Source organism: Gossypium hirsutum, chromosome A08 (genome assembly GCF_007990345.1).
Source record: "Gossypium hirsutum isolate 1008001.06 chromosome A08, Gossypium_hirsutum_v2.1, whole genome shotgun sequence".
NCBI lineage: Eukaryota > Viridiplantae > Streptophyta > Magnoliopsida > Malvales > Malvaceae > Gossypium > Gossypium hirsutum.
Genome location: NC_053431.1, coordinates 117995522 through 118019598, shown reverse-complemented (window position 1 = coordinate 118019598; position 24077 = coordinate 117995522). Strand labels below are relative to the sequence as shown.

Genomic DNA, 24077 nt, shown 5'->3' with positions numbered 1-24077 from the left:
AAAGGACTTGATTAAACTTACCAATTAAACTTCAAGTTTTAAAACCTTAATTTTCTCTTTCTTCTTTCTTTCCTTTTTCTTTCCTGTTCTGTTTCGAAATGTTCTCTGTTTCTTCTTTACTTTATTTTATTTCATTTCTTTTATTCTTTTATTTTATTAACTTTATAATAATAATAATTATAAATATCTTATTTAATAACAAATATATATATTACAATTGGACACACATATTTTACACTTGCCTATTATCATCACCATCCAATTGTCCTTATTTTATTTAGTTTATATAATTTAATATTTTAATATGATAAAAATCTTTTTACTTAAATAAATATATTACAAATGTATAAATATATGAATTACACTTGTATAATTTAATCACCATACATTTGTCTTTATTTTAACTTATTTTTAATAATAATAATCATAATTTAATAATATAAATTATAATTTAATAGAATAATAATAAATAATAAATATCTATATACTTAAATAAAAAAGTAATTAATAATTAAATTATATATATTTACATAATTAAAATCTAAAAATATCTTAGATTTTAACATGTTTGCCGTCTCAACTTATGCTAAATGGCTTAATTTCCATTTTAGCCCTTTTTATTTGCTTTTAATCTATAATTAGACTTTCACTCTTTATTCAATTTAATCCTTTTTGCTAATTACTCTAAATTAAGCTAAATTTACTTAATTAAAACCTAATTAGACACACCACTAGGCTCATAAATATTTTTAATAATTATTTTCGAACTTATTTCAGTAATACGGAGGCCCGATAACACACTTTTCCGGTGCCCACGGATTTTGGGTCGTTACAACTTCTCCGTCAATTCATGCTTGAGTCTTCTTTGAATAATTTCATAAAATAAATATACACATGCTGGAAATTAACAAAATTAACATAAAATAATAGAATATTGCAATTATTTACCGCAAATTTACCTCAAAACAAAATACGATCAACTATATCGATTTAGTCCACTATCTTTTTCTTTCCCCGGTCTAACTCCGGATTTTGTTCTTCTTGATCTATAATAAAAAAAATTTAGCTTATTTAATACTCACATTTATTAAAACAGTCCTTCACCCAAACTTTGGAAAAATTATATTTTTGCCCCTAAACTTTTACATATTTACACTTTTCCCCAAGGCTCGGAATTTAAACTTCATCCTATTTTCTTATGTTTTATGACATGTTGATCATTTTTCCCTTCTATGACAACATCAAATTCTCACTCTAACATGTACTTATAACTATTAGGTATTTTTACCGATTAAGCCCTTTTACTCGTTTTCACTTAAAACTGAGTAGCACAAGTTGTCTAACATAATTTAAAACCTCAAATTCTATCATAAAACACCAAAATACACAAATTTCACATATGGGTATTTTTCCAAATATGAATCCTAGGCTGACTTATTGTTAGCATAAGCTAAATCGAGCTACCGGGATTCCAAAAACGTAAAGAACATTAAAAACGGGGCTTGAAATCACTTACTATGGAGCTTGGAAGCTTGAAGCAAACCCTAGCTATGGAGAACCCTTAAAATTTCGGCCTAATGAAGAAGATGGACAAAAATTGGCTTTTAATTTTATTTTTAATCCATTTTAATAACTAAATAACCAAAATGCCCTTAATTAAAAACTATGGTGTTTTATCTTCCTTTAGGTATTTTTGTCCAAACTAGTATAATGGTCTAATTACTATACAAGGACCTCCACTTTAAAAACCCATTACTCACAAGTACTTAATACCTTTGTGAACTAGAATACACATTTTACAACTTTTGTAATTTAGTCCTAAATATCAAACGAAATTTTCACACAATCATGCAATTATATCATAAACCTCAAAATAATTATAAAATAATTATTTCTATCTCAGATTTGTGATCACAAAACCACTATTCCGATTAGGCCCTAATTCGAGATATTACATAGCGTGTGTTGTAAGGTTGTTATCATTGGATGTGTTTTAATTTACATATTTGTATCTTTATATTATTGTCAATAATTTGTATAATATGTTATCAATGTATATTTTCCATTTTTGTTACTTTATTTTACATTTCCATGTATTGTATTATGATTGAAATTGCTAACTTATTGGCTTAAAATTGTTCATTCCATTTCCTTTACTTCGAGTAAACCAAATAAATGCATTTTGAGCCGGTTTTATAATGGTTTATTTGAAAATTTCTCAAAACAAAAACAATGTTTTATGTTTGGAAATTCAAGAAATCGTGCCCTAACATGTTGGGATTTGATTTTCCGTTTAACCAAATAATCAAATAACCAAATGTCCTTTTAAGATCTTGCCCGTGTTTTCTTAACTTCAAAATAAGGCAATGTTCCGTATTTAGAAATTAGAGAAATCGTGCCCTAACGTGCTAGGTTGCGATTTTCGTTGGACCAAATAATCGAATATCATTTTGTAATCTTTCAATGTATGAATTGTCGAAGATCAAAAGTCGATATTGATTTCAAGGTTTAAAAAGTCATGTCTTAAAATACTGGATGTGATATTTTATTCCTTCGGAACAAGAGAATTTTAACACCCAATTCGAGTTATTCAAATTTTTTTTAAAGAAATTGTATTTCAAAATCTTTTCAAGTTTTGGACATTACGATATTATTTAATCAATTAGGTACGAATTTTAGGCATTACGAGGATGCTAATCCTTCCTCGCACGTAACCGGCTCTCGAACCCATTTTCTTGAATTTCGTAGGCCAAAATTAATATTTGAATAAAATAAAAATATTTTATTAGGTGATCCTATCACACCTAAACAAAAATGATTAGTGCGACTCCATATTTCGTTTTAAAGTCGATCCCCGTTTTTTCAAACTAAAAAAATGGTTTCGACAGAGGCCATATTTTTTAGAGAGAATTCCATAGAAAAGAGATTTTGTCGTGCCTAATACAGATCAAAAGATTGTCAATCATCCGGTATTTAGCCCTAATAACCCGAACCCAAAGAGCTTCTTTATTCGTAACAATGTTAAACCCCAGCTTTAGCAAAAATGAAATATTTTGGTCCCGTAATTTCCGTAAACCAAGACCACCGCAAAATTTAGGTTGACAAATGGAATCCCACCCAACCAGAGACATCTTCTTATTATTCTCAGATGATCCCCAAATGAACTGCTTCACCAAGCTCTCAATTTCATCACAAACTCTCTTAGGAATTATCATAGATTGCATAAAATAGCTAGGAATGGACATGAGAACCGACTGGGCCAAAGTAATGCGGCTGACAATTGATAATCTTTTAGCGTCTCAGTTCTGAAGCTTCCCTCTAACTTTTTCAACAACAAACTGCATAGAACCATTAGTCACCCTCTGATGAAAAAGTGGAACACCTAGATAATGTCCAAGATTCTGGACTTTTTGAAAACCAAAGGAAGAACTAGTCGAGTCTGCCACTGTCTCGTCCACTCCTTTAGCGAAAAAAATGTTTGTTTTCCTGGCGTTAATTCTATGCCCAAATAAATCGCAAAACCTACCTAATATATTCTTGATGAGTCGACAATGGTTCAGGTCTGCTTTGCTGAAAAAAACTAGGCCATTAGAAAAAAAATAAATGTGAAATGGGAGGTCCAGAACAAGAAAGGTGAATGGTCTTCCATTGACCCTCCACAATAGCCGAATGAATCGTTTGACCAAGCCAATCCATGCATAGGACGAAGAGGTAAGGAGAAAGCGAGCACCCTTGACGAATTCCTCTAGCTGGCCTGAATTTAGACAAGGGAACTCCGTTCCACAAAACCTGCATCGTAGAGTTAGAAATAGAAGACATAATAACATTTATGAGAAAAAAAGGAATACCAGCTGCTTGAAGGGAGGCATTGATGAAGTCTCATCTCACTCTGTCGTAAGCCTTTTCCAAAGCAAACTTAATAGTAATCCACTTTCTCTTAGAAGAGCTTCTCATCGAATGAATAACCTCTTGGGCAATAATGACATTATTTATGATGTTTCTACTGCAATATACCCAGCTTGCTCAGGCCCAATGATTTTCAAAAAAATGATCGTAAAACGATTCGCGATAATCTTCATCACGAGCTTATATAAAATCGAGCATAGACTAATCGGGTGTTATTAAGTAAAGTCTTCAGGGTGATTCACCTTGGGAATGAGGACAATTAAAGTATTATTCAACTCAGCATCGATAGTGCCCCCATTAAAAATACTTCTGACCTAATTACAAACCGTGTCTCCAATCGTATTCCATTGCTTCTGGAAGAATAGAGCATGAAAACCATCACTTCTAGGAGCTTTGAGAGGGGCCATATCAAAAAGAGCTACCTTGATTTCCTTAGTAGTAACCTTCTTTTCTAAAAAAGAAATATCTTCTTGTCTAAGAGAAGGAAATTTACTAGAAGGTAAACATCCTATAGGGCTATGAGTCTCCCCATACAAATTCTAGAAGAAACTATTAGCCTCGGCTTCAATAACTTCTGAGTCATAAATCCAATCCCCACAATTATTGCGAATAGTAGTAATATGATTGTTCTTCCTCTGACGTAGCGTACGGGCATGAAAGAAACTAGTATTGCGATCTCCAAGATGCATCCAGTCATAACAGGCCTTCTGTTTCTAAAGAATCTCTTCATGACGAAGGACATTCTCCAGTTCTTGCCTAATCTTTAACTCCACTTGAGCTAATCGATTAAACCCTGATAAATCCATAATTTTCTAAATTTTAGTGAGCTCCTTAATAAGAAAACTTTTACGTGAAGTGAGGTGACCATAAACCGTCTTGTTCCAATTCTTAAAATCGCGAAAGAGCATGCTTAAGGAATCCGACATGTTACCAGAGAAACCCCAATTTTCTTCCACAAATTTACCAAAATCAGGATGTTCAACCCAACTAGCTAAAAAATGAAAAGGCCTACCTTTGGCGAGAATGGCCTCTGGATTTAAGAAAAAGAGAAGAGCCCTATGATCAGACTTAATCTTAGAAAATGAGTAACCAAACTATGGGAGAACAGCTAGACCCAAGCTTCATTTCCCAAGGCCCGATCAAGTCTCTCAAACAAATAACCCCTATGCCATGTAAAAGGGGGACCTTTGAAACCTAGATCATGAAGCTCTGCCTTATCCACGAAGTCACCAAAGAAGGGGCAACGTCTTCCTTTAGACATACCACCTGATTTTTCAAATGACGAGAGAATAGCGTTGAAATCACCAATTGCAGCCCACGGGTAATTTTCTAAAGGAATCGAACATTTCAAATTATCCCACAAATCTTTGCGTTTCTGCTTATTCGAACTCCCATAAGCGAACGAAATAAAGACTGAATTTGAGGAAGACATAGAACCAACTCGAGCCAAAATGAACTGAGAATGATTAAAAATAATTTCAACCCTGACCGAATTTTTCCAAACAATCCAAATGCGCCCCGAGAAACCAATCGCTTCAACACGATGATAATTAGGAAAACCCAATTTTACGATAATGCTATCAGCCTTAAGCCCACTAACTCTTGTCTCAAGCAAACTAATAATATCAGGACTATGTTCCCGATTATATTCTCGTAAAATACGAGAAAACTTATCACTAACACAACCTTGGCAATTCCAAGAAAAAAATAGTAAAATTCATAATAAAAAAATTAGAATCCATACCTATTACTGTCGAATGACAGTATCTCCATTTGTGGATAAGGCTACACTTTCCGTTCCAGAAACGAGATCCTTGCTAAGAGTTGAGTGTGAAATGAGTTTAGCCATTTCCTCTATAGATTCGGCTAACGAAACTCTAGGGTTTCCGGAAGCTTTGAATCGACTCCCCCTACCACGCAATGCGTTAGAAGCTTTTTGACCACTTCTCCCGATCAAATCTTTCCTTCCAAGCCTCTCTTTTGAAACGAAAATTCCTTCATCATATTTTCCATGGGATGTGCTACTTGAATTATTTTTTTTCTTTTTTGTGAGAAACACCTTTAAAACGTATAGCAGAATGTTTCCCGAGGTCCAAAACACCTTCAGAAATGGTAATAGGAGTGCCTTTGGAACCTTCGAAAGCCAGATTAAAGTGAGCTATAATATTATTGAAAATCCTCTCATTCGAAACTCCTCGAATCTCATTGGAAAAACCCCTACGGTTAGCCTCATCCAAAATCATGTCTTTGCTAGAATTTGCTTGATGTACCGAACCTGTACCACCAAAAATTGAAATCGAATTAGAAAAACTAACATTATTAAAATCACGTTTATTCTGCTCAAATTCATTGGCCAGCATAGGCCTTTTTTTCCTTAGCCTTTCCATACTTCATTTCAACAGCATGGCCCGTGGAAATCAAAGTAGTAGACCCCTCCATAAGCCTACCATCAGAGTGGCCCAATTTCTCCATTTCAATAGCCACCGTAACTGCCTCTGAGAGGGATCCACTCCATGGATTGGCCTTAAGCGCTGGGTCATCATAAAATATTGATTCCACACTCCTCAATTTAAAACCCCCAGCCTTCTTATTAAAAACTTCAGCTCCTCTTATACTTGCTTCAGACCTTCACCGACAAAATATCATTCTCCTTAACCGATAGAGTATTCCCAGCAAAACCTGCGTGATCTTCGCTTGTCTTTCCCACCTTATTCAACACCGTAAATCGAGAGCTTCCAATAACCTCACAAGATTTAGCTCCATTAATTACTCGTTTATTCCCTCCGGTGTTATTCCGACCGTTCTTTTGACCACGTCGAGCCCTTATTTCAACCAACATCCAGGGCCTAAACTCTGACCTCCTTTCCTCAACTGCTTCGCCGTCGGTACAATCTGAAGGTACACTTATCTTCTCAGGAAGCCTTGTAGGGACCCGATCCAAAGCCACCGTAGGGCATAAATCCTTGACATGGCCGTACTTGCCGAAACCAAAACAAACGGTCGGAAGAACCTCGTACTCCACCCGCTAAACCACCCCATCAACCATAACTTGAGAGGCCAGAGGCTTATCAAGATTTATGAAAATAGCAAGGCGAACAAAACGTCCTCTAGTTCTATTATCTGTCTGAAAATCCAGTTTCACAACCTTCCCAATAAGTCCCCCAATAGCATCCACAATTTGTCGACAAAACATAAACCCCGGAGACCTGGTAGTCCGATCCATGCCAAAACCACACTAGGGTAAGGTTGTAGCTGAAGTCCTTGGTCAAGGGTTGAACAGTGAGATATTGTCCAAATATGATCTAGGGCCCCTACGACAAAATGCGATCATAGTCAGATCTGTTCACAAATCGAACCAGGTAGTACCCATTTTCAATATCCATGAGGTGAAAAGGAGAAATAGGTTTCCACAAGCTAGTTATGCGATTGTGTAAGGTATTGTAGCCAATACTCCGGCCTAAGAGTTTGATAACCACAATTAATTCCATCTCTTTGAATAAAATTTCCTTAATCCGATCAGAAAAACTGATGGTTGGCATTCCATTAATGATTGATGTTTGCACGTCATCATCTAATAAATCAAAATCTCCATTATTGTCATCGTCTTTTCCAGATAGAAAAAGGTCGCGATCTATTCCGATTGAAACCGAAGCACCACCCAGAAGCTTATCTTTCCATGACGGTGTTGAAGACAGACTAGGTTCCACAACCATATCCTCGGCTGCTTCATCAAGTCCGTCCTTAAATCTCACTTTCTTGGTAAACCGATCCTCGACAGAATGTAAATCTCCATCGTCATCGTTGGCAGAGTGTGACAAAGAAGGAGAGCGTTCTTTCGACATTTTTTGTTTCTTATGGTTCCTGTCAAGTTTGCATTTATTTTCCATTTTCAAGAATGTGACATTGAATCTTGGGTCATTCTAATTTTTAGGCTGTGGCGGAGTGAGAATATTAATTTTAGAGGGTCCAATTTAAATTTTGAAGTGTTATGTAACAATCGATTTAGACATATAAATAATTAATTTAAAAAATGCAATATTCCAACATGACAATTGATTTAAACATATAAAAAATATATTCAAAAGAAGCAGTATTCCAACAATTAAGACGAAATAGCTATCATTTGACTCGATTAACTATTTTTTATTCCGTTTACAAAGGAATGCTCACTAATTCACAAGCTATCATTTGACATAAATTTAAACAAAGTGACCAAGGTTTTCTTCCTCCCCTTCACTTTGGCCGAAACTTATTATAACATTATCTAACTATTTTTGTTTCATTTTTTCAGTTCTAACAAGTTAGAAATCGATTCCTAATTATTCTCCATTAAAAAATATACACATTTCACTTAATTTTATAAACTTCAAAGTTCCATCAATATCCTTTAATGATAACTTTTAATATACTTGATAAAACAAAAAACTATTGGTATATATATGTAAAAACAAGTTTCAAATATTCAAGATCTATGAAAAGTTTGAAGAAAAATATATCTTATACTTCAAATTTGGAGAAAAAATGATAAAGAAATATTTTTTTTCTTTTCTTTCTAAGCACTACTATGAAGAAAGATGATAAAAGTCTCTTCATGTTTTCTTTTCTTTTTATATATATTACTATTTTACTTATAAAATATTATTATGTTAAGTAAACTATTAAATAAACATTAATTTATTATTATTTAACAAAAATATCATTCAAAAGTCATTATAAGTACTTTAGTTTCTTCAAGAAGATTTTTCTTTGTTTTTATCAAGAATAAATTTTTAAATATTATTTTTAATCCTATAAAAATATTGGAGAGACTACTTATATTTTTAAGAAGGTTATAATATTCTATAAAAGAAAAAATTATAAAAATTTTAAACCTTGAGAGGCCTATTTTTGTAAATTTATAAAAGACTAAATTAAAAAAAAAATTAAACTTTGAGGGGACATGGCACCTGGGCCTCAACGTGGCTACTGTCTTTTAAGGAAACGAGGGACTATAATCATTGGATTTGTTTATTTGAATAAACTTATTATTGTTGAATTGAAAGTGGATGCTTGTATTTTATCTTATTACATAGTATTTAGATATGATAATATTTCAATTAAAATTACATTTGAATTTTATATTAGTTTTTTTAGTAAATTTTAATAATAGAATAAAATTCGAATAATAATCGTAATTAGTATAATTCAAACTTAAACTATATTTAAGATGATAATACTATCACATGGAATTCAAATTTTATATAAAATTGTTGATTCAAACTAAATGTTTTATTCTAATTAAAATAGTTATGTGAATTTTAAAATTGCTAATTTTATTAAAATTAATTGTTAAATTTAAGTTTATTACAATTTCATTTTTTATTATATGATAACACTCTGTACCTAACCTAAACATTATAGCCGAATCCTATAAAATTACATAAGTTTATTTTAAAACCAAAGATTAGAAATTTGAATCTTAATAATGATTTTTCCAATTTTTAGCGAAAAACACTTTATTAAGTTTTAGTTTTGCAACGAAATTCTTTTAAGTTATACGGAATTTTGAAAATTATGATTTTACTTGTAACTCATAAATTTTGCAGTTTGAAAATAAAACAATTTAAGTCCCATAAAGTAGTTAAAAAAGACAAATAAAAATCCAAAACAATTACAGTCCCCAAAGTGTCCAAAAAAGTCCATTTGAAAATAATACTTTCACTTAATCAAATTCAAAAATAAAAATTTAACCCAAGCTTTTGCTACATTGCCCCGTCCTAAGTTTGCTGGTTAGCTAAGAGGAAAGCAAACAAGAAGTAAACTTATAAGCTCAGTGTGTGACACATCCCAAGAAACAAATCAAATATACATAATTTATTATATACATTTTTAGATGCATAATCAAAAACATATTCAGATACAGATGTATAATCAGATCATACTACCATCCGTTGCACACCAAATATGATGTTAAATACCCATCCAACCCTACACACCTATAAGTGAGCATATGTCACTTTTCAAAATAGTGAATACCAGCTATCAGATATAATACGTGGTAAATTGCCAAAAATAGATAAATATGGCTAAGCCACCACAATTGATATGTGTGGTTTTAAACCACCAGGTTAGACAGATTATTAAACTGTTGCACTTTCTCTGTTACGTCATATCCCACCCAAATGCACACGCAACAGCAGTTTATCAAATTTCATGTTTCAAGGTCATTTTTATACAATACGAACCCTACGAAATGGCTAAATACGAATCACACAATAATACGAGCCTAAGAAAAAAAAATTAAAATGAGCCCACATGGCCCAACCGAGCCAGCTCCGGTGGTCCACATGGCCTGAAACATGACCTAACACATGGCCGTGTGTCATTGACAATTCACTTTTCGACTTCGTGTCGTTTGCTATTTTTCAAGTTTTTTGTTACACATCTAATCGGTTTTCAATGCGAATCCAAAAGCAAAAAATTCAGAACGGATTAATTAGTAACAACTAATGAAATTGATACGTTAAAATTAAGTTAAAAGTAATAAAGAATGTATAATTAAAAGACTTGAGAATATGTTTGTCTCTTAGCTACATCCTTGCATTAATATGTTTGTATATGTGTTTGTTTAATATTCACAAATAAATTCATTTAGTTTAAAGGAATGAATATGTGTATATAAAACTTTAAATAAACAAATAAAAAATACAATTGCATATAGTTTAGCTAAGTTAATTTGCACTAAAAGCCTCGGTTTAAGATTTTTTGAGTATCCTCCTTTATTGATCTAGTTTAATTACTTTGTAATTTTAAATTTTTACACACAAAAAATACTCTCCATTTATTTTTCACATCAAACCCTAAAATTTTCTAATATAAACCCTAAACTCTACTAAGTAAATTCTTTACTTCTCTTAAAATATAATATTGCTTAAACCCTAAATTCCCAATTTCAAATTTGTTTACTTCAATTAAATTTATATTTCGTTTAGATGTAATATGAAACATTAGGTAAAAATATTAATAAATTAAAGAAAGCTTAATAACATAACATCATTATATATGACAAACAACAAATCACCATAATCAATATCCTAATTGCAATGTAAATGATGAGATACATCAACTATTAACAAAATCAAATTATATATATATATTCAAACATCATCTTCCACAAGTGTACATGAAATACCCACAACAAAATCATAATTAGTGCACTAATAATGAATGGACTTTAAAAGGTCTATTATCTAAGTCCATATCAAAATCATAAACCTACAAAATAACCAAACAACTATGTATTGTTGGACTAATTGAGAAAATCACCCTCCAACATAAAATATAATTTTCAATTAAAGTACCATATTTCTTTTTTTCTTGCTAAAGTTGCCAAACAAAATCAAAGCTACTTTTCACATTAATTCCTTCATTCTTCTATTCACTAATTAAATAAATATCATTCAAACCCATCAAATAGCTTATCAATTCTTCTTTAGTCCTTCTCAACTCTTCACGCTAAGCTCCAAGTATTTATTCGTCTAAGGCTTCACGGGGTGTCTGTACTGAATTTTATCCATGTGTTTTGTCTACCAACTTCACAGAGAGCTCTTGACGAGTTGACGAAGTTAGAGTGTGTTGCCCTTCAAGGAAATGTAAGCATTTGGCCTTGATGGAGTTCAAAACCACACCCTTATATGGGATTAGTTGGTTCAAGTGGTACCATTCTTACTTGCATTTCCATGGTGAGTGAGATGCTCTCACTCTGTGAACTTGGCAAAGGCTTTCCGTAAAGTTGGAAGACAAAAACCAAGTATAAAAATGAGCACAAACATCCCAAACAATATCTTTACCATCAAGAGCCTCTTGATTTCTAATAAATGACACTTTGAAGACTTTTTCCAAAAGATAGTCCAATCACCCTCAACAACATTTAATCAAGATTCTTAAAAGAAAAAAAAAATCTGTCCCACCATATTTTAGAAAAAAAATCAATTAAATGATGTTTATTATTTAAAAAAATTGGGGTCAAACTCAATTCAGTCCAAGGTTTTTGTAGGTAAATTTTTCTTAGCTTGAAAAGATTTTTATGTCCAAATAATCCTCAAGCTGGTCCTAACAGTCATAAAATTTGTGTCAGTTTTTATCAAATTGTTTCAGCATATTAATGTGGGGGGTCAAGACTGTCAACAACCATACCCTGTTCAATTTTACGTTGTTTTTTCGTGCTCATTCAAAGAGTACATGACAAAAGACCAAAGGGAAAAAATCCTTGGAAAATTTTTTCATTTTTAGATTAGAGTATGGATAAAAGAAATTGTGAGATTGGATTTGATTTGATTTAATTTATTTTTTGGAGTCATCCTTATAAGGTAAAAATATTATGGATATTCTTATATTAGAATTTAGATTGTATTTTATTTTTAAAAAAAAATTAGTCCATATATGTTAAATTAAATAAAAAATTAAAATTTTCTATTAAAAATTCTATCTATTTGTATTATTAAAAACTAATATAGTTGACGAAATAACCACATAATGACACCTAGTGTATCACGTGCATCACATGCTGACGTACATGAATCAATTTTTAACAGTAAAATTGATGAAATTTTTAACAAAAAAATCAGTTTGTTCTTTGATCTAATGTACATAGGCTAATTTGTCAAAAAAATTTAATTAAAATTAATAAAATTCAATCTAACTTTTAGTACAAAAATCTTCATTATAGAGAGGGACTAGTGGTATCATTCCATTCATTGGGAATGTTTATTTTTTTCATTATTTTGTGGATTATGACAGATAACAGACCAATTCAAGGTGTGATACATGACAATCAATACAGGGATGAACTAGAAGCATCTTGCACCAGGACTTGGTCCCAAATTCCATTAATCGCTTCCACTTTTTGGACTCTTGTGGGTTGTGAATGCTGTTGGGAGGTAATTTGGTTACCCAATGTTTTAGTGCACTAGGGCTTTTTGTCTGTTTGAAAACAAAATTTTAGGTGATCAGACATGACAATACCTAGATTGTAACACTCCAAACCTGACCTAGATGTTATGGCCGAATCTGGCGATGTCACATGGAAGGGATTTTGAAAATAGAGCTAACTCTATAAAAAATTAAGCTTATAAACCCTTAATTGCTTTCATTTAATTCAAAACATATATTCAATTAGTCGACTTGCCTTAAAACGTATCATTTTAGCGGAAGCTTAAGAAATCATCGTGTTTGAGGAAAACAATTCGTATTTTTAGAAAATCATGTTTTAGGTAAAACCATCATAGTTATAAGCAAGTTAATTCCAAAAACCCATAACCAAATCAAACAGTGTAAAATAGTCCAGAGAGTCCCAAAAAATACAACCTTTCAAATATCAACGCCAAAACTTAAACAATACCATAAAACAAAATAAAACAGTAATAGCGATAGGTCACCGTCGAGTTCTCCGCTCCATCGATCCGCCTAACTCTGTGAATTACTTGTACAAAATCAAACAGAAAAGGGGTCAGTTTATATAAACTCAGTGTGTAACCCAATAGAATTAGACATGCAAACATACAGATTATCATACATTAAACAGATACAAATTAGGGCCCACACCCATTTCAGATACAGATACAGATGTGCAAATCAGAATCAAAAATCAGAAATAAGAATCCTACCCCTATCCTCTACACACTATCTCCGACCATCCCTGCACACCATGTGGGGTTTAAAACACCCACCCAGCCCTACACACCATGTAGCACCCCAAACCCGGCCCAGAAGTTATGGCCGGATCCGGCATGCCACATCAAAAACGTTAAAAAATTTTCCATTCTAAGTCCAGAAAATCGTACTTGATGTTCAAAAGATTAATTCATTAAGGGTTAAAGTGAATGGAAGCTGTGCACCAGGTAGGAAACCGGAAAAGAGGTGGTGAGTCCATCGGACTGCTTAAGTACCAAGCTCCCTTCGGATCCAATCCTAGACATGCATACTGCCATTGCCACACCTTAATGTCATGGATATTTCTAGGAAACCAATTTGATTAAGTCATTTTTAGGAAAAGTGATTAATTTTGGAAAATACTTTCATTGCGGAAGCTTTGCTTGTTGTCGTGTTATTTTGAAATCAATTGTTGTTTTTGAAAACGCGCCCTAAAGCTATCCAATTTCGACAGTTAAAATAAGTAATACCTATCTTAGTAATACATATTAAAACCATCAAAAATAATTAAGCGGCCTTATTACATTTGAAAACCCAAAACTTCAAACGTAAATAAAAGGATGTCCAGTTCACCAGAAGAAAATCAAACTTTCAGAATGGGTGGCCACTCCGAATTCCCTTACAGCTCCAAGCCCACTATGGTTGGGGATTTCCTGCGTGGATGAAAATAAAATGGGTGAGTTTGGGGAAACTCAGTGTGTAAAATAACCCAACCATAGCCTATATCAGCTCAAACCACAGAAATTGAATAAGTTGGCCTTAGCCCAGAACAGAATTCAGAATAAAGCCCATAGGCCCATAACAGAACAGAACAGATATTACATGTTTATGCAGAAACCCAACCATATCCAACCGTATACACCCCCATACCAACCTTACACCGTGTGGGGAGACAACTCAACCCACCCAACCGCTACACACCACAGAATTTGCAGCATGGCTGCCAGAACAGATAATGTGACAGAGTCACCAGATACAGATAATCGTGGCAGAGCCACCAGAACAGATAAATGTGGCAGAGCCACCAGATCAGATATTTGTGGCAGAGCCACCAGATCAGATATTTGTGGCATAGCCACCAGAACGCTTCCTCCATAATATAACCCATGTCCCCATGCAACAGATATATAATCATGGCATACATCATACAGAATCAGATCGTCATGCTTTTCAGTCAAAATTAACCCTAGGGGTATAACGGTAATTTTGCACCTAGGGGTATAACAGCAATTTTCCACACATAGGGGTATTATAGTAATTTAGCTACTTTTAGGGTTTTTATGCATATCCTAACTATTTACGTACTATCAGAACACTTACCGCGCATACTTACCGAATTGGGCCCATTGGCCCATGAACCCGATCTTTGGCCCATTAAGCCCAAATTATCAAAATGTACGAAATTGCGCGTACTGCAGTTTATTACTTTAGATTACCAAATATACAAACCTAACTATCTTACGAGCATTCGCACACTCGCAAATTCCCAAAATACCGACTTTTCGGTATTTCGGCTTTTCGGCTTTTGCCAATCTAGTCTATGAGAGGGTGTCAGTTACACACCTGTTTGCGACGATATGCTGACGAGATCCACACACGAACCGTCTACAATTGGATTACTAACACGTTAATCTATCTATTCAAATACAAACTACGTATTAACCCCTTACAATATTCGGCCAACCACACCTACAGATCATAGTAAGCTTATAAGAAATCAATAAGCAACTCATTAACAAATTTTTGTCAATGTTTACCACATAATCATAATTTCACTGCAAGCTGTCTTCCTGAGCAACAGTCACTAAATTATTTATAACTGGAGCTACGAAACTCCAAATCAAGTGCCGTTAATTTTCCCTGAAAATACACTCGTATATCTTTTATCCATAAAATTTTCAGAATTTTTGGTATGGCCAATCAATACCATATTTTTCTTAAAGTTTCCCATGTTTCACTGTTTGACTAATCTGACCACTCTTCATTACGAATCAAATTTATCATTGTACAGAATTCAAAATATGTTCTTGTTTATTTCATTAGAAACTAGACTCAATAAGCTTTAATTACATAATTTATTCAGCTTCTAATTCATCTCCCACAATTTATGGTGATTTTCCAAAGTCACGTTACTGCTGCTGTCTCAAGCAAATTTATTACCAAATCACTCTTTCACACATACCTTGCATGCATGTTATTTAAACATGTATATCACCAATCAATCATCACATATCTATGATTTTACTTAAGTATAATCTCCATTTCATCATTTTAAAGCACAACATGTTAGCTGATTTTTCCCTTTAACATCTAAGGCACATGCATGCTTATTTGTTTGGCTCAACTTCACCTATCTTCCATTTTTCATCAAAAGAACATGAAACAACAACCATTTCCTTCATTTTAATTCATGACTAAATGCTCACAACACAACTAAAAATCAAAATATACTTCAAGAGTTAAGGTAGAATCAAGAAGAACTCATGAACCTCAAAATAGAAGCAATGTACCAAGAACTTACCTTCAATTTTCCTCCTCCTAATGACCAAATACTCAAGAGCTTTCTCCTCTCCTTTCTCTTCTCTAACTTTCAGCTATGATGAACAAAGATGGACAAAACTTTGTTTTTTTCACCCCTTTTTCTTTTAATTAAACTTCATATTTCATCCATTTAATTCTTTAATACAAAAGACATGAAATTCTTATCATGAAACATTTACCTAACCCATTATCATGAAACATTTACCTAACCCATTATCATGGAACATTTACCTAACCTATTATCATTGAACATTTACCTAACCTATTATCAATTTGTATCAATTTGTACCATAAATTATGGATATCAAGTGTACATTTTGTCTACAACCACATGATGGCTGGCCACTTCATGTAAAATGGGAGGTTTGTCATGCAAATCCTCATATTTTGCACTCCTATTTATTTGGCCACTTCAATTTAGCCTATAGCATTTTCAAACATTTTCACATAGGTCCTATTTCATAATTTCACCCCCTTTTTCTTATAGAACAAAAATTAACTAAAATTGTCAGGTTCTATATTAAGTTTGGGCTTTCTAGAGGCCCACTAACATAATTAAACCTATGCCAACATTCACAGAATTCTCGAAAATTGGGGCGTTACAACTCTACCCCCATTAAAGAAATTTCGGCCTCGAAATTTACCTGATCCAAATAGTTGAGGGTATTGTTGACGCATAGTCTCTTCTGATTCCCAAGTAGCTTCTTCCCTTCCATGATTACGCCACAGTACTTTTACCAACGGAACCGACTTCCTTCTTAGAACTTTAACCTCTCGATCTAAAATTTGTATGGGTTCTTCCTCAAAGGTCAAATCAGTCCTTACTTCAATCTCCTCCACTGGCACAACATGTGAGGGATCCGATCGATATCGTCTTAACATAGACACATGAAAAACGTCATGGATTCTGTCTAACTCTGGTGGTAATTCTAACTGATACGCTACTGGCCCTACCCGCTTAAGAACTCAATAAGGCCCTATAAATCGCGGACTCAATTTACCTTTCTTGCCGAATCTCAAGATCTTCTTCCAAGGTGAAACCTTTAAGAAAACCATATCCCCAATCGTGAACTCTATCTCTTTGCGCTTTAGGTCCGCATATGACTTCTGTCTATCAGATGCCTCCTTTAATCGATCTCTTATCAACTTAACCTTACTTTCAGTATCTGCCACCATCTCCGGTCCAAGCACTTGTCGTTCACCCAACTCTGTCCAACACGTAGGCGTACGACATCTCCGCCCATAAAGTGCCTCATATGGAGCCATCTGAATACTTGCTTGGTAGTTGTTATTGTATGCAAACTCCGCCAATCGCAAGTAGTCCTCCCAACTCCCACGAAAATCGATGATACAACCCTTTAACATATCCTCCAAAATCTGAATAACCCTCTTCGACTGTCCATCTGTCTGTGGGTGAAAGGCAGTACTGAAATCCAAACGTGTACCCAATGCCTCCTGCAACTTCTTCCAGAACCGAGATGTAAACCTAGGGTCTCAGTCGGAAATAATCGACACTGGCACTCCATGTAGTCGTACTATCTCTGCCACATACAACCTAGCCAACTTTTGCAGGGAGTAATCAGTACGACTGGTATGAAATGGGAAGATTTTGTTAACCTATCCACCACTACCCACACAGAATCTTTCTTGGTGGGTGTCAAAGGTAGCCCACTGACAAAGTCTATAGTGACTCTCTCCCACTTCCACAATGGAATTTTCACCGGTTGCAGTAATCCAGAAGGAAATTGATGTTCAGCTTTCACTTGCTGGCATGTCATACATTTCCCCACGAACTCCGTTACTTCTCGTTTAAGCCCAGGCCACCAGTACAGTTCTCGCAAGTCGTGATACAACTTATTCCCTCCAGGATGCATGGCACAAAGTCCTCCATGAGCTTCCTTCAATATTGACTGTCTCAAGTCAGAATCCTTCGGAATACAAATTCTTCCTCGGAAGCATAAAACTCCTTCAGTATTCAGTCCAAAATCCTCATTCTCACTCTTCTCAACTTGCTGAAACCGAAGGACCAACGAGTTATCCTTCAACTGTTTTTCTTTAATCTGCTCAGTCCAAATAGGCCTCACTTGCAATTCTGCTAACAGACTTCCATCATCAAACAGACTCAAACGTGCAAACAAGGCTCTCAAATCAGAAACAACCCTTCGACTCAATGCATCAGCCACCACGTTAGCCTTACCTGGGTGGTACTCAATCGAACAGTCGTAATCCTTAAGCAACTCTACCCATCTTCGTTGCTTAAGGTTTAACTCCTTCTGAGTTAACAGATACTTTAGGCTCTTATGGTCCGTGTATATGATACACTTTTCTCCATATAAGTAATGTCTCCAGATTTTCAACGCGAAGATCACTGCTGCTAGCTCTAAGTCGTGCGTAGGGTAGTTTGCTTCATGAGACTTAAGCTGTCGCGAAGCATAAGCGACCACCTTACCCTCTTGCATCAGTACACATCCTAACCCCACATGTGACGCATCGCTGTACACAGTGAAGTCCTTCCCAGACTCCGGTTGAATCAACACTGGTGCTTCAGTCAATACCTTTTTCAAATGGTCAAAAGCTTTTTGCTGACTCTCAGTCCAGACAAATGCTACCCCTTTCCTTAACAGTTTCGTCAATGGTGCAGCAATCGGAGAAAATCCTTCTACGAACCTTCGGTAATAGCCTGCCAAACCCAGAAAACTCCAAATTTCCGATACTGATTTTGGTGGCTTCCATCCCAGAACTGCCTCAACTTTTCGAGGATCCACTCTAATTCCTTCAGCAGAAACCACATGACCTAGAAAGGCCACTTTTCGCAACCAAAATTCACACTTACTAAACTTTGCATACAATTCCTTCTCTCTCAGCACTTGCAGCACAATATGTAGATGCTCCTCATGTTTCTCCTCGGTTTCCGAGTATACTAGAATATCATCGATGAAAACTACCACAAATCGGTCCAAGTAAGGTTGGAACACTTGATTCATCAGATCCATGAAAGCGGCAGGTGCGTTCGTCAACCCAAACGGCATAACCAGGAACTCGTAATAACCATATCGAGTCCTGAATGCTGTCTTATGAATATCCACTTCTTTTACCCTTAACTGATGGTATCCAGATCGAAGGTCAACCTTGGAAAATACCGAAGCTCCTCTAAGTTGGTCAAATAAATCATCAATCCTTGGCAGAGGGTATTTGTTCTTTATCGTCAGTTTGTTCAACTGGCGGTAATCGATGCACATGCGCATTGTCCCGTCCTTTTTCTTCACAAATAGCACCGGTGCTCCCCATGGAGACACGCTTGGCCTAATGAAGTCCTTATCCAACAACTCTTGAATTTGAGCCTTTAACTCTACTAACTCCTTCGGTGCCATCCTATACGGTGCGATGGACACGGGCGCCGTTCCAGGCAACAAGTCTATTTCAAACTCAACTGCTCGATTCGGAGGCAATCTTGGAAGCTCCTCCGGAAAAACATTTTGGAACTCCTTTACGGTCCTAACCTTATCCACTGTCAATCCCTCCTCTTCTGACTGACTTACAAATGTCAAATAGGCCTCACAACCTTTCCGAATCCACTTTTCGGCTCTTAAAGCCGACACCACATTGGACAAATAATCCCTTCGCTCACCTATCACTATAACCCCCTCATCCTTTGTGGTCCTTAACACCATTCGTTTAGCAGCACAGTCCAGAGTCGCTTTATGCTTAACTAGCCAGTCCATTCCCAAAATGAGATCAAACTCTCCGAACGGTAACTCCATCAGATCTCCAGGGAAAATCTTACCTTGAGTTTCTAATGGTACATCTCTATACAGTTTGTCTACCCTAACCGAGTGACCCAAGGGACTTAGTACAGATACCCCACTCACAATCTCCTCAGAGCAGTCCAAGTCGTCCATAATCCGTTCTGTGGCCTCCAACCAATATTCCGCCACATTCGAGGCTATACCAGACACGCCCTTAAAGATCTCCATTCCGTTAGTCCCGAAGTCATTCAGAAATAGATCCCTGAATTTCGTTGCCCGAACTTGCTCCGGTAACCCTTTTCAGAACCCGAAGCATTGCCTGTGATAGGGCATCATCCTCGGTAGCTCTATCATACGGCCCATTCTCATTCGTCGGTGGTGGTCGTGCTACTCTAGTGGGTATGTGTTCAGAAGACGAAGATCCAGCTTGAGTACTACCTCGGCCTCGACCACGGCCTCATCCCCGAGTAGCTCTCGTACTCATATCGATTTATCTTGATTACGAATTTTTATGCATCAATTCAATATTCCAGTGTTTATTACAGATGTTTTATGAATCAGACAGTAATTCAAAGTTTGTTTTCGCAAAATCGAAGTCTAGCTACAGTTTCAGTCTCTTATCAGATTTTCCTATGGTTTCAGAATAATCCTATCTAGAGTATCCTAGTAGGGTTTTAGTACAGACAGATAATTCAAAAAAATATTCAGAAGAGTTCAGAGTAATACTTACAGGCTTGAGCCGGAGATTCGGAATGCCACCTTCTAAAGATCTAAATTTTAAAAATCGAGTTTTTCGCATTCTTTATAAAATTTTCGTTTTCGAAAATCTTTGTTTTTGTAAACCCATTCCACAGTCGAGTTGTTGCAACCTAGGCTCTGATACCACTAAATGTAGCACCCCAAACCCGGCCCAGAAGTTATGGCCGGATCCGGCATGCCACATCAAAAACGTTAAAAAATTTTCCATTCTAAGTCCAGAAAATCGTACTTGATGTTCAAAAGATTAATTCATTAAGGGTTAAAGTGAATGGAAGCTGTGCACCAGGTAGGAAACCGGAAAAGAGGTGGTGAGTCCATCGGACTGCTTAAGTACCAAGCTCCCTTCGGATCCAATCCTAGACATGCATACCGCCATTGCCACACCTTAATGTCATGGATATTTCTAGGAAACCGATTTGATTAAGTCATTTTTAGGAAAAGTGATTAATTTTGGAAAATACTTTCATTGCGGAAGCTTTGCTTGTTGTCGTGTTATTTTGAAATCAATTGTTGTTTTTGAAAACGCGCCCTAAAGCTATCTAATTTCGACAGTTAAAATAAGTAATACCTATCTTAGTAATACATATTAAAACCATCAAAAATAATTAAGCGGCCTTATTACATTTGAAAACCCAAAACTTCAAACGTAAATAAAAGGATGTCCAGTTCACCAGAAGAAAATCAAACTTTCAGAACGGGTGGCCACTCCGAATTCCCTCACAGCTCCAAGCCCACTATGGTTGGGGATTTCCTGCGTGGAAAAAAATAAAAGGGGTGAGTTTGGGGAAACTCAGTGTGTAAAATAACCCAACCATAGCCTATATCAGCTCAAACCACAGAAATAGAATAAGTTGGCCTTAGCCCAGAACAGAATTCAGAATAAAGCCCATAGGCCCATAACAGAACAGAATAGATATTACATGTTTATGCAGAAACCCAACCATATCCAACCGTATACACCCCCGTACCAACTTTACACCGTGTGGGGAGACAACTCGACCCACCCAACCGCTACACACCACAGAATTTGCAGCATGGCTGCCAGAACAGATAATGTGACAGAGTCACCAGATACAGATAATCGTGGCAGAGCCACCAGAACAGATATATGTGGTAGAGCCACCAGATCAGATATTTGTGGCAGAGCCACCAGATCAGATATTTGTGGCATAGCCACCAGAACGCTTCCTCCATAATATAACCCATGTCCCCATGCAACAGATATATAATCATGGCATACATCATACAGAATCAGATCGTCATGCTTTTCAGTCAAAATTAACCCTAGGGGTATAACGGTAATTTTGCACCTAGGGGTATAACAGTAATTTTCCATACATAGGGGTATTATAGTAATTTAGCTACTTTTAGGGTTTTCATGCATATCCTAACTATTTACGTACTATCAGAACACTTACCGCGCATACTTACCGAATTGGGCCCATTGGCCCATGAACCCGATCTTTGGCCCATTAAGCCCAAATTATCAAAATGTACGAAATCGCGCGTACTGCAGTTTATTACTTTAGATTACCAAATATACAAACCCAACTATCTTACGAGCATTCGCACACTCGCAAATTCCCAAAATACCGACTTTTCGGCATTTCGGCTTTTCGGCTTTTGCCAATCTAGTCTATGAGAGGGTGTCAGTTACACACCTGTTTGCGACGATATGCTGACGAGATCCACACACGAACCGCCTACAATTGGATTACAACACGTTAATCTAACTATTCAAATACAAACTACGTATTAACCCCTTACAATATTCGACCAACCACACCTACAGATCATAGTAAGCTTATAAGAAATCAATAAGCAACTCATTAACAAATTTTTGTCAATGTTTACCACATAATCATAATTTCACTGCAAGCTGTCTTCCTGAGCAACAGTCACTAAATTATTTATAACTGGAGCTACGAAACTCCAAATCAAGTGCCGTTAATTTTCCCTGAAAATACACTCGTATATCTTTTATCCATAAAATTTTCAGCATTTTTGGTATGGCCAATCAATACCAGATTTTTCTTAAAGTTTCCCATGTTTCACTGTTTGACTAATCTGACCACTCTTCATTACGAATCAAATTTATCATTGTACAGAATTCAAAATATGTTCTTGTTTATTTCATTAGAAACTAGACTCAATAAGCTTTAATTACATAATTTATTCAGCTTCTAATTCATCTCCCACAATTTATGGTGATTTTCCAAAGTCACGTTACTGCTGCTGTCCCAAGCAGATTTATTACCAAATCACTCTTTCACACATACTTGCATGTATGTTATTTAAACATGTATATCACCAATCAATCATCACATATCTATGATTTTACTTAAGTATAATCTCCATTTCATCATTTTAAAGCACAACATGTTAGCTGATTTTTCCCTTTAACATCTAAGGCACATGCATGCTTATTTGTTTGGCTCAACTTCACCTATCTTCCATTTTTCATCAAAAGAACATGAAACAACAACCATTTCCTTCATTTTAATTCATGACTAAATGCTCACAACACAACTAAAAATCAAAATATACTTCAAGAGTTAAGGTAGAATCAAGAAGAACTCATGAACCTCAAAATAGAAGCAAGGTACCAAGAACTTACCTTCAATTTTCCTCCTCCTAATGACCAAATACTCAAGAGCTTTCTCCTCTCCTTTCTCTTCTCTAACTTTCAGCTATGATGAACAAAGATGGACAAAACTTTGTTCTTTTCACCCCTTTTTCTTTTAATAAAACTTCATATTTCATCCATTTAATTCTTTAATACAAAAGACATGAAATTCTTATCATGAAACATTTACCTAACCCATTATCATGGAACATTTACCTAACCCATTATCATGGAACATTTACCTAACCTATTATCATTGAACATTTACCTAACCTATTATCATTGAACATTTACCTAACCTATTATCAATTTGTATCAATTTGTACCATAAATTATGGATATCAAGTGTACATTTTGTCTACAACCGCATGATGGCTGGCCACTTCATGTAAAATGGGAGGTTTGTCATGCAAATCCTCCTATTTTGCACTCCTATTTATTTGGCCACTTCAATTTAGCCTATAGCATTTTCAAACATTTTCACATAGGTCCTATTTCATAATTTTACCCCCTTTTTCTTATGGAACAAAAATTAACTAAAATTGTCGGGTTCTATCTTAAGTTTGGGCTTTCTAGAGGCCCACTAACATAATTAAACCTATGCCAACATTCACAGAATTCCCAAAAATTGGGGCGTTACACACCATATTGTACCGATACGGCACATAACAGATATAATGCAGCCATGCTGCCAGATAATAGGCGTAAATTGCCTTTCAGAACACTTCCTCCAATATACATCATCCCATCCCAAATTTTAGATACAGAAATATACAAATACAGACAAACAGTCTAACATGCTCACATGC

The 24077-nt window shown here is 35.3% G+C and overlaps 1 long non-coding RNA gene across 1 annotated transcript; it reads right to left on the bottom strand.

Annotated features, from left to right (window-relative positions):
• Nucleotides 1-13200: 13200 nt before the first annotated feature.
• On the bottom strand, nt 13201-14234 carry LOC121204652 (uncharacterized). The gene is made up of 2 exons (XR_005899853.1): nt 14170-14234; nt 13201-13366 (listed from the first exon to the last, which is right to left on the bottom strand). It is a non-coding gene; the product is annotated as an uncharacterized lncRNA (long non-coding RNA).
• Nucleotides 14235-24077: the final 9843 nt, after the last annotated feature.